At 35.9% G+C, this 11164-nt stretch overlaps 1 long non-coding RNA gene across 1 annotated transcript; it reads right to left on the bottom strand.

Moving 5' to 3' along the window:
* Window positions 1-740: 740 nt before the first annotated feature.
* On the bottom strand, window positions 741-1992 carry LOC147310829 (uncharacterized). Its single transcript, XR_015125395.1, has 3 exons — window positions 1550-1992; window positions 1269-1343; window positions 741-891 (listed from the first exon to the last, which is right to left on the bottom strand). It is a non-coding gene; the product is annotated as an uncharacterized LOC147310829 (long non-coding RNA).
* Between the last annotated feature and the right edge of the window lie 9172 nt (window positions 1993-11164).

Raw genomic sequence — 11164 nt, 5'->3', positions numbered from 1 at the left:
TTCTCCATTGGACCTGTGCTGTTTATTCCTTTTGGAGTAAAACTTTGACTAATAGTATGACTTCCTGTGTGGCACAAACTGACTGATTTTATCAGAATGCTGTTTAGCAGTAGCAGACAGCTATGTATGTTGCATAAGCAGTGTATCCCATACGGTAAAAAAATATATTTCAAAATACATTTTGAAATATATTTCAAAATATACAAAAAATGGCCAAAAAATATATGTGCTAAAATACATTTTAAAATATATTTATATATTTAAAATGTATTTTAGCACATATATTTTTTGGCCATTTTTTGTATATTTTGAAATGTATTTCAAAATGTATTTTAAAATACATTTTGAAATATGTTTATGTATTTTGAAATGTTTTTTAGCACATATATTTTTTGGCCATTTTTTGTATATTTTGAAATATATTAATAAAATATATTTCAAAATACAATTTAAATTTATTTAAAATCATTCAAAAAAATATAAATTTAACCCTTCATATATTTCTAAGAAAACACATTCACATGTAACATCTGAAAGAAATCTTTATTTGATGTTTAAAACATACATATAGCATATCAATCAAGCAAGGAATATTCATTTTATAAGTTTATTCTCATTACATACTCAAACATTCTAAAAGAAACACACACACATATACATATATGTGTGTGTGTGTATATATATATATATATATATATACACACACACACACACACACACACACACATATGTGTGTGTGTATGTGTATATGTGTGTGTGATTGTATGAACATAAGTCAGCATACTTAAAATGTAATTTCTTTTCCTTTTCCAGCAGTCTCAGTTCCCCCAGCTTTCACGGCAATCCTCAAAGCCCTTCTGGACACGCTGGGAAACCCCTTCCTTACCGCCACTGTAACAAACAAAAGTCACAGTTCTATTACTTTTATCAGAGTTAAAATAAAAATGTGATTTATGTTAGCTGGCTTCATTTAGCAAACAGATATTTCTGTTTATATAGATACAGATATATTTTACGCATAATTTTACCTCTTTTTTTTCCTAGATGGGAAGTCTATCCAGTTCACATTACAGTAATGCCCCTTTTGGTCGTCTCTCCTTACCTTCCAGCATTCATAAATCTGTTGACCTTCTTTGTCTGAGACCAACCACTACAATGCATCATCACCTATTTGTATTGGTAACTTACTTTACAACCTATTTTAATGGTTGCAAAGTAAGTTACTTGTGCTGTATGCAATTTTAGATACACAGAAAGTCTTCACTTACTATATATGGCTGTCATAGTGTCCTTATCAAGGGCAGTTCTTCACTCTGCGCCGATGTCCGTTTTGCTCTGTCCTCCTATAAAAAGCATGAACATTTGAGTGTTTGACTAGTTTTAGATTTCCAAAAATTTGATATTTGTACAACTAAACATTTGAACTACAATATATGCTATTGAGCGATACTTTTATGGGTAATTTTTGGTAAAGAAACTGGTGACAGAGTTGTAGGCTTTTTAAAGTACTATTAGCTAACCATTTGAACTGACTTTCAAAGCTGATTACCTTTTAAATTGCTGTGGATCAAAACCTCCAGTGGGAAGGCCGCCATTAGAAGAACACGCACCATTGAACCTGAAAATAACAAAAACAAACAAAAAACAGAACAATATATAGATACGGTTTATATAGGGTAATAAATCTCTTCTGAAGCAATATAGTTCATTTTGGGTGGAAAACAAAACATTCCTCTAAAATATATATACTGACATCAGCAATCAACATCATGATTGTAATTATTTCCTTTTTAGTACATCTACTGCTGTTTGCATGTGTCAAGCACTACGACTGTATCTATGCATATAAATTCACCATATATATCCAGCAAAAATGTTTTGTTATAGTCAAAAGGAAAACAAACAAAGGCATTCAATCAGAGGTGAGAAATTAATTGGGAATATGAATTATAGGTGAACTATTCTTTACCTACTAGCAATCAAGCTTCTTTAACCAAGATGCTTGAAATATTTGAATGTAAAATAAAATAAATAAATAAATAATAATAAAAATAACATGATGTAATTAAAATGCACAACTTACATTAAGGAAATCTGCATTTGTATCCACAGGCTAAAAGTAAAACAGTAAATGTGTTAGTAATAGTACAGGTATTTGTAAAAAAAAAAAAAAAAAAGAGGCAGTAACTGTGACTCTTCTAGTGGGATGCTAAATGCAGAGATTTATATTTACAGTATAATACTGCATGTACGGGTAACTGTGTTGTGAACTGTAACTGAATATTAGAGAATCTCAGAGAAATTAAATGTATTTATTTTTTGAATTTATCAATCATAAAACTGTCTGTTTTGAAGGCCTGTTACGATAGCGACTTTTTGTTGGTCGGTATATTGCCCCATAAACAATTGCGACAAGTTATGTCATTGTCATTTTAAGACCATTTTATGTCTTTGAATGTATAATCATAATATAACACCATAATAATGCAAGATCTACACACTTTCAATTGACAAACCAACATCTAATTCTTAAAGTATTTAGATCATTGAAATTAGGAATCAAAATATTAGATACCTTAAAAACTTGAATAAATAGTAAATTTTCTAACAAATAGAAAACAATGTTATTTAATGTTATTGTTATGTTATCATTATATTTTATTTTTGTAAATATAATGGCGGATAAATTACATCATCAACAATTATTGAGGTCATGTACATGTATTGTGTGTTAAGTCGATATATCGATTATTGTGATAGGCCTACTGTTTTGGTATCATAACGAGCTTGTCAAACATGCATGACCACTAAACAATGTCTAAGCAGTAGTATTGGTCTGAATGACAACAAACATAACTAGTGTTTTGGAAAATCTGTTAGAAAACAGTTATTTCAATAATTATGATTAGCATGTGACACAGACACCGCATAAAAAACTACAACAACAAATACTTACTTTAGGAGGATGGGGGAGGGCAGCATGAGGTTGAGACTTTGACATCTGTAAAAAACAAATTCATGTATTACAAACAAGTCACTTAAAAATACATTAATGTGGCAGACTGTTCCCTGTTCAGATGCAGTGTATAAGTACAATCAGGGCTGTCACAACAATGGGGTGGGGCCAAGTGGCTGCAACCCTAGGTACAATGTGCAGGTATATATAATTACATATAATATATGTGAATAAAGCAAGAATCTGTTTAGGTTAGTCACTGTGCTGACTGATGCTTGCTAGGTTTATATGATTGCAAACTGCACAAAAACAACAACAGCAACAACATTAATGACAATGACAAACAAAATTACTTACATTTATGTAAATCTCACATTAGGAAGATCTGCATTCGATTTCATGGGCTGAAATAAATAGGCAGAAACATTACTGCTAAAAAAATAAAAAACAAAAACTCTAAAAAGCCTAAAAATGACTTAAAAAGCAAGGAAATGTGGAACATTGTAATTAGCGAACATTAATAAAGCATAACTGTTCTTTGTTTCTAACCTTGGTAAGTACTCTGTAGCCAGAAGGAGAGGTAGGATTTCTGTGAAAGCCAAATTAAATGTGAATAGGCTTTGATAGTTATTGAGAAGGCAGAATAATAAGAAAAGGCAAAAGTACGTCACAATATAATTAATTAAGTTACATATTTTGATTACCAAATTATGGAAGCGTGGAGCTGCCACCCAGGCAAAAGAAAAATAGAGCTGTATCACGTTATGACGTGAAATGTTTATTGTTCTAACATTATGCTTTTCATGTTTGTATAATATAATATCACGTTATTATAATATACATAATTGTCACGTTCGCACAATATTGTACGGACGTGATAATTATGTACATTTTTCGTACAATGTTGTTCAAACATGTTGTTCAAACATGATAGTATATTGTTAGAACGATAAACTTTTCACGTTATAACGTGATATACTTATATTTCTCTTTTGCCTGGGTGGCAGCTCTACGCTTCCGTTCCAAATACACGAGAATAAAGTAATATTATATGGGAAAAGGCACCTGCTAGCTTGATGATGGAGGCTTCTTAGACTGGCCACCCGCCTTGGCTTCTTGTCGCCACTCCACGAAATAAAGGTCCGTTTCCTCCATGCCGGCTAATTATTCATCCTCATTAAAATCTCGTATATGTTCAGTTGGCAGAATTGAGAATTTTACATCTTCCAACCACTTAATTAACGCGAACATAATCGGCTTGTTTCTTCCCGTCTCCTGTATCCGGCCGTTCCTCTCGCTGTCAGATTTCGCGCCTCAGAGACGTCGTTATTTTTCAAAAAAAAAAAAAAAGAAGAAAGAAAGAAAGAAACAGCAACAACTACTAAAGAGAGTTTTTGCACGTTCATTGCACATTTGTGGGAATGTTTAAATATTTAATTTTTATTAATTACTTTTCATTATATCTTTATTTTTTAAACCACCGTGGCAATGCGCATGCGCATACACTCCTGCACGCAAAGGGCTTTGGAGTTGACGTAATGTCGCAATGCATTGTGGGAGCGCAGCACCATCTTGGCAGGTCACAAATCAAAACAAGATTGCTACGAACCATTCTGAAACGTAGCTCAAAAGAAAATGACGGTATAGAGACAGATTCTGTCCAGATGCAAAGAGACGGTACTTGATTGTTGAAATGTGGACCCGTATGAAATATAGCCGTGGAGTAGAAACCCTGAAGACCAAACCGCTATTGACTTAGCATGATCTACTCTCATACCTTGTCTGTGGAGTCAGAGCATACACGGCGCACCAATTTCGCAATTATAAATCTCTGGAGGCGCACATCCAATTCACCAAGGACTGGGTACAAGATTTGGCTATTTTTAAGCCTCCACGTTGTGAGTACGCCGTCATTCAAGCAAAGGTAAGTCAGCTTGAGTACTGCGAGTAAAATGCGTTTGATTCCCCCCAGCATTCAAATTAGTGCTAGCAAAAATTCATTCGTGAGGGGGAAATTACAGTGAGAACATGTAGAGGCTCTGTTAGAGGGATAACATAGTGAGTTCAGTGCATTGATGTGACATTGTCCTGAAGGATTTAGTTATTCTTTATGGTTAAAGAAATTGCCCAAATTAATTCATATTTATTATAAATAATCCTAATTACACATCTTGCTTCCTTGTTTGTGTCCTGTGTCACTAAAAATACATTCTGTTTTAGTTTTATACATTGATTAATGACCTGCAGAATCTGCTTGTCATATTAGGTGTCCATAGTTGTCACTTAAAGTCGAACTTTATGTTTTCTCCCTCTTGAAAGTGATTACATCCTTGCATTACATACTTTAGGTTCATTTTTTGCTGATAGGTTTCTAAAAAGAAACATGCAGATTTAGAATATAACATGCAGCGTTCTATAGATGGATACATAAAAACACTTTATTTGTTACATTTATGATAAATGGATTTGAAAGTAAATAAAACACATTTGTGTCGGACTTGGCTTATTAAAGTTCTTGTCTTTAAATGAACTTTGTCTGTGTGTGTTTTAGGTCCTGCACTCTTAAAGACTGAATTGCAGCATTGCAGCCACAGGTCATTGTGAGCATCACAGGGAAGGTTGAAGCCGCCCACTGCAGCTGTATGGCTAGAGTCGTGGAGACTTGCAGCCATGTCACTGCTCTTCTGTTTAATGTAGAAGCAACAGTGAGGATCTGTGGCACAAGGACTGTTACAGATGAACCTGCATACTGGGTTTTGCTGGGTAATATGACCAAGATACAGCCAGAGGTTGGCCATAAGATAGACTTCTCCTCTTCAGCTGCCCAAAAAAAAGGTTCTTGATCAAAACATAAACAGACCATTCGTTGTGACAGGTAAAAGAAGCCATCCTCAAAAAAGAAAAGTTCCACCTGCTACTGTGGAGGAGTTGGATCAACTGATGGGACAATATTTTTCCAAGCATAGTTCTGTTCTGAATAACCCATAATGTTTTAATTTAGGGGGCCATGTAAATACTTTGCATTTACTGAATATGTACTTACTAAATACCACTGTTCAAAAGTTGAATAAAGAAACAAAGAAATGTTTGCCTATTTTTAATTAAAAGCACTTTGTCGAACATCACATCAGTTACAATGTAGAAAAAATGTTATGTATAGTTTACAAATGACAAAATGTTCACATAAAATCATGACAGCATTTGTATAATATCACCCACTACTAGCATTCTGTAATTTACTGTCTCTTTTGAAAACTTATCACTACATAAACAGCACAAGACTTAAAAGTATTTAACAAGAGCATTTTTCCCTGGTTTTACTACCACACTGGGGCACATGTTCACCAAAACGCAGCAAACCTTTGCCATCTTATCCAGGAAGGTCACCTTTTTACCCTCACATGGAAGAAGTAATCTGATTGGCATGGTGGTATGTAGCATGTAGTTTGAAGCAGGGATTTCGTAGTGCCCCATGTGTAGTGTTGGAACCCAGTCAGGATTTGTTTCATTCATTTCATAGGCTGGTTTGTTGCAATAATGCCAAATAATTAGCAACTCTATAAATAGAAGGTAGTTCTGCATGTTTGTTCTAAGTTTGTGCTATTGAAAATAAAATTAACAGGCTATAAATAATAATATGAACTTATTTAGAACTTACCTGAATGAAAATACTGGAGCACACCAACAGATATCTGTGGCTGGTAGAGAACTGAATATCAGCTCGTCTCGCAGCTGCTATCCAGGCTAGACGCCTTCTTTTGGTAACATCCAACACATAAGCTCCCTCATGATGTTTCCAGGTGAGGAAACAATGAAAAGAGAGCCTGTTTTCAAGCTTATTCCTTTGTCGGTAGTGCAATCTAACATTACAACCGACCACACAGCAAGCATTTGTTTGGCCTGCTAATATGGCGCCTTGACCAAAAATCCTGGCTACGCCCCATCCCGTAAGATCACGCTCCGGAGCCCTATTAACGTACGGATCTAGAAAGAAGACGCTGCATTTTTAACTCTGAGGGAGATGGAGAATGAGCCTATTTCCAAAACAGTGGAGTGTGTTCCTTTAAGTACTAAATTGTATATATTGTCAAAAACTAAAGTGTACATAGCAGTTGTTGTATCTTGTTTACTGTATCACTGACAGATAATTTCAAAGTCAATGAACGCTACATTATAGTGAGATATTGTGTAATGTGAAATACTGTAAGCAAATGAATAAACAACCTAATTCGTGATAGACCTTTGACTCTGTTTTGTTTGAATCCAACTGTTTTTTGCAGATGTGCATAAAACATGTTACTTTTAGTATTGTTATCATTATCATCATTATTGCACTAAATATATTTTAAATAAAGGATACTTTGATATACATTCTACTGTAAGGTTGGAAATGTATTTTCTTCACCCTAAAATATGTTTTGAAATGTATTTTGGTTTGAAAGAAATATATTTTCAATTTCAAAAATATATTTTTTTGGAGCATCACAAATACAAAATATATTTACCATATATTTGAAATATATTTTGGCCAGGAAAAATGTATTTTTTTACCGTATGGGTATGTATGCTAATTGCTAAACAAGCTTGCTAGCTTGATCCTCTTATCCAATATGGCAGTCTGAATCCAAAAACTAACATGGAGGCTTTAAAAATGTTATTAATTAAATATTAATTAACAGGATGACAAATAACCTACAGGTGGAGCTCAAGCAGGGTGTGAAAAAAAAACAACGGAGGATGTAGAAGCCACGCGATGGCCTAAAATTAAAAATCTGAAAGGAAACAGAAAGCGAAACCAATAATAAAGAACGGGACCACAGGAGCCACAGAAAACAGTAAAAACTTGCTTAATTGCTTGCTTTAACTTCATGTGTGATGTTATTAATGCTCCTTCGACCTGAAATGCTGTGATGACCCTGTTTATATTTACTTTATGTGTCATTGCTGTACAAAATAGCAATTAGAGCGAGGAAGCTGGTGAAAGTGCTTTCAAGAAGAATTCCTGTTGTATGGAAATGTGATTGTTCAAAGCTCTCTGGGAAGTAATTGGAGATGTATACTAGCTGTTGAAGAGGTGTCAATGCAGCGGTCTCTCCAAGGTACGTATGTAATCATCTCACTTCCCAAGAGAAAATACAATGGGTTAGTCTGACGTGTGTGAAAATAGCCAACCAGTCCTCAGGGGAAGATATATTATTCTGAAATTAGCCATTGTTCTCTCCACTGCTGCAGGTGGGATACAGCCATTTTGATTCTTTACACAACTACTTCATTGGCATTTTGTGTCTATAGCTGTGTAGAACATTACAGTAAAACTGTGCACATAATATATGGGAGTGACTTGGATGCTTACATGCTGACGAGCCTGCTGAAAAGAAACTGAATCAGTTAATTGAAGCCTGAAACAGAGACAGTAAATGTGCTAGTGGTGCTTGCAACACAAACAGGTCATGCATTGGCATACAGAAGGGAATAGCTTACATTTTCCTCATCATTTGATAACGGTTTGTGCATTATCGTCTTTGTACCTTTTCAGGTGTGAAAACTGCCAATTTCATAGGCGCTGATCACCCTATACCATTAAAGATGAAAGCTTTTCAACTAAGCACTGATAATAAACTGAATGGTTCTTCCTCTCTTTATTTTGGAGCTTGGACGTTTTCTGGAAACAATTTCAAATGATGATTTTTCTGATCATAGCTCAGTTTTCCACCTCGTCTCACACCATTTTAAATGAATTTTGGCACAGAGAAGATGACGGTGTTTATGGACCAGGCACACATATGACTTCTTGTAAAATTGACCTTTGACCTGCAACTGTGTTCACCAAAAGGTGGTTTCTTTCTTACTCTGATAGAATCACAGAAATGCAATACAGTTGAAGGCCTGACAGTCATGGTCATCAAGTTTTAAATTCCACCAAATCAATAATAACAATGAACTTGTGCCCATTTTTATTTCTGGGAAACTCTGCCTTTAAAGTCGGTCATGTTACTGACTTGTTGCTAGGTAACCTAATTAGTTGCAAAATGTTCTTCTAGCTGTTTCGTTTTAGCACCAATTAATTTTCCATCCTTGTGCCGCCTGTGGCCCAACTTTTTTCAAGCTTTTTGTGCCCATTAAAGTCAAACTGACCTTATTTTTTCCCTTAAATTTATATATTTTTATATATACTTTTATTTTATTAATTATATTGATTTTTTTTCTATCATGAATGAAATATGGGTTTAGGAGCTTTGCAAATCATTGCATTTCCCCCAGGGATCAATAAAGTATTCTGATTCTGATTCTGATTCTGGTTTTATTTACATTTTACATAACATCCCAACCTTGTTGGAAATATGGTTTTATAACCTTCTTAATAAAGGAAAGTTTGTCTCATCTCAAAGGTAGAGAGGGTGTCAGTTCTGAGGCCAAACTGGTTCTACAAAAAAGTGACCTGATGGCTGAAGGCTCTGCCTCACATTTTATTTTGGAAACTCTAGGGAGGGGCCACATTGAGATACCATGGTGGCACGGGAGTAAAGGAAGTAACCTTCTCTCAATTTGACAAATTCAAATTTGATGTTTTGACTGGATCCTGAATCCTCCCTTAGTTATGCTGCAATAGGCTGCTGGGGACATCCCACGATGCACGAGTGTTTCTTCTTCAGTCGCTATGTGCTTATACATCACTCTGCATTTAATCATTAGTTATTAATCTGTGGCTCTTTTCCATAGCTTGTCTTTCTCGCCTCACACCCAGCTGATCACAGCAGAAGTGTGTGAAAAACTAAGTGCACTCTTACTGTTTCCATAGGAGTTGTAACAGTCAGGTGTTGATAATCAAATGCACTTGAATAACTGATCATCAGCAAGTGTGACGACCTCTGTAAAAGAAGTAGTTTTGTAGGTTTGGTGGTGTGAAGCATTCAAATGTGTGTTAACTAACTGCCAATAGGGGAAAGACAGAGGAGTCATCTCAGAGAAGCAACTGTTCCTACCTATCAGAAGGCTTATGAGTCCATATCAAAACAGTTTGAAGTGACTTATTTTATGGTGAGAAAGATTATTCACAAGTGGAAAACATTCATGGTAGCTGCCAGTCTCCCTGAGAATGGACATCCCAGCAGATTTACCCCAAGGTTAGTCCAGAGAAATCTCAAACCTAAAAGCGTCATCTCGGACTCAACAGGCCTCAATTAGTAAGTTCATGTTCAAAAGACACTGCAGCATAGCACACAGCGCCATGTTGCTCGAAATAAAAATCAGCCAATTCCAGGTCCATGTATTATCTGTCGACCATAATGTGCAGACCTCCGTCAGACTGAAATGCTTTGGCAGGACCTTAAAGGAGCTGTGTATTAAATGGATGCCTGCAAACCTGTCTGTGAAAAACAGCGTGCTGAAATGTCATGGTCTTCCAGTTTCCTGTCCTTCTCACCCACTTCTGTCTCTCCTCTTCACATTCTGTCTGTGTGTCCTTCCTCTGCTGACAGTACACCTGAGGTTAACAAACTCACCTGTTGGTAAACAGACGTAATCTGTCTCCTATTTAAGCTGGGAGAATTCCCTCATTCTTGGCTTATGTGTGAAGTTTTCATGCTCGGACTTTTTTCTCTTGTTTGAGTGTTACTGAGAGAGAGCTTCCCCCAGAAAGAAAAGTATCTTTGGATTTGTAAATATTGGAGGCCATGTCCTTCACACATCATTCTGTTGTCATTGTTGCTCTTTAACTACACTTTAAATAAATGCACTGCCACTCAATGATCGCGCACTGCTGGCACGGTCTGCGTTGTGCATATACACTCAACAAAAATATAAACGCATCACCTTTGTTACTGCTCCCATTCCCCATGGGATGGACGTAGAGACCTAAAATTCATTCCAGATACACAATATAACCATCCCTCCCAAACAGTGGTCACAAATCAGTCCAAATGTGTGGTAGTGGGCACATCTGCCATATTGAGATAATCCATCCCACCTCACAGGTGTGCCACATCAGGATGCTGATCTGACATCATGAGTAGTGCACAGGTGTACCTCAGACTGCCCACAACAAAAGGCCACCCTGGAATGTGCAGTTTTGTCTCACAGCAAAATGCCACAGATGCCACAAGCAATGAGGGAGCGTGCAATTGGCATGCTGACAGCAGGAATGTCAACCAGATCTGTCGCCCGTGCTTTGAATGTTCATTTCTCAACCATAAGCCGTCTCCACAGGCG

The sequence above is a fragment of the Aulonocara sp. 'chitande type north' Nkhata Bay genome, linkage group LG16 (genome assembly GCF_057382095.1).
Source record: "Aulonocara sp. 'chitande type north' Nkhata Bay isolate Kocher_YH1m ecotype deep benthic linkage group LG16, A_spYH_male_GT1.1, whole genome shotgun sequence".
NCBI classification, from domain to species: domain Eukaryota; kingdom Metazoa; phylum Chordata; class Actinopteri; order Cichliformes; family Cichlidae; genus Aulonocara; species Aulonocara sp. 'chitande type north' Nkhata Bay.
The sequence above is the reverse complement of the archived record's forward strand: the minus strand, read 5'-3'. Positions and strand labels throughout refer to the sequence as shown.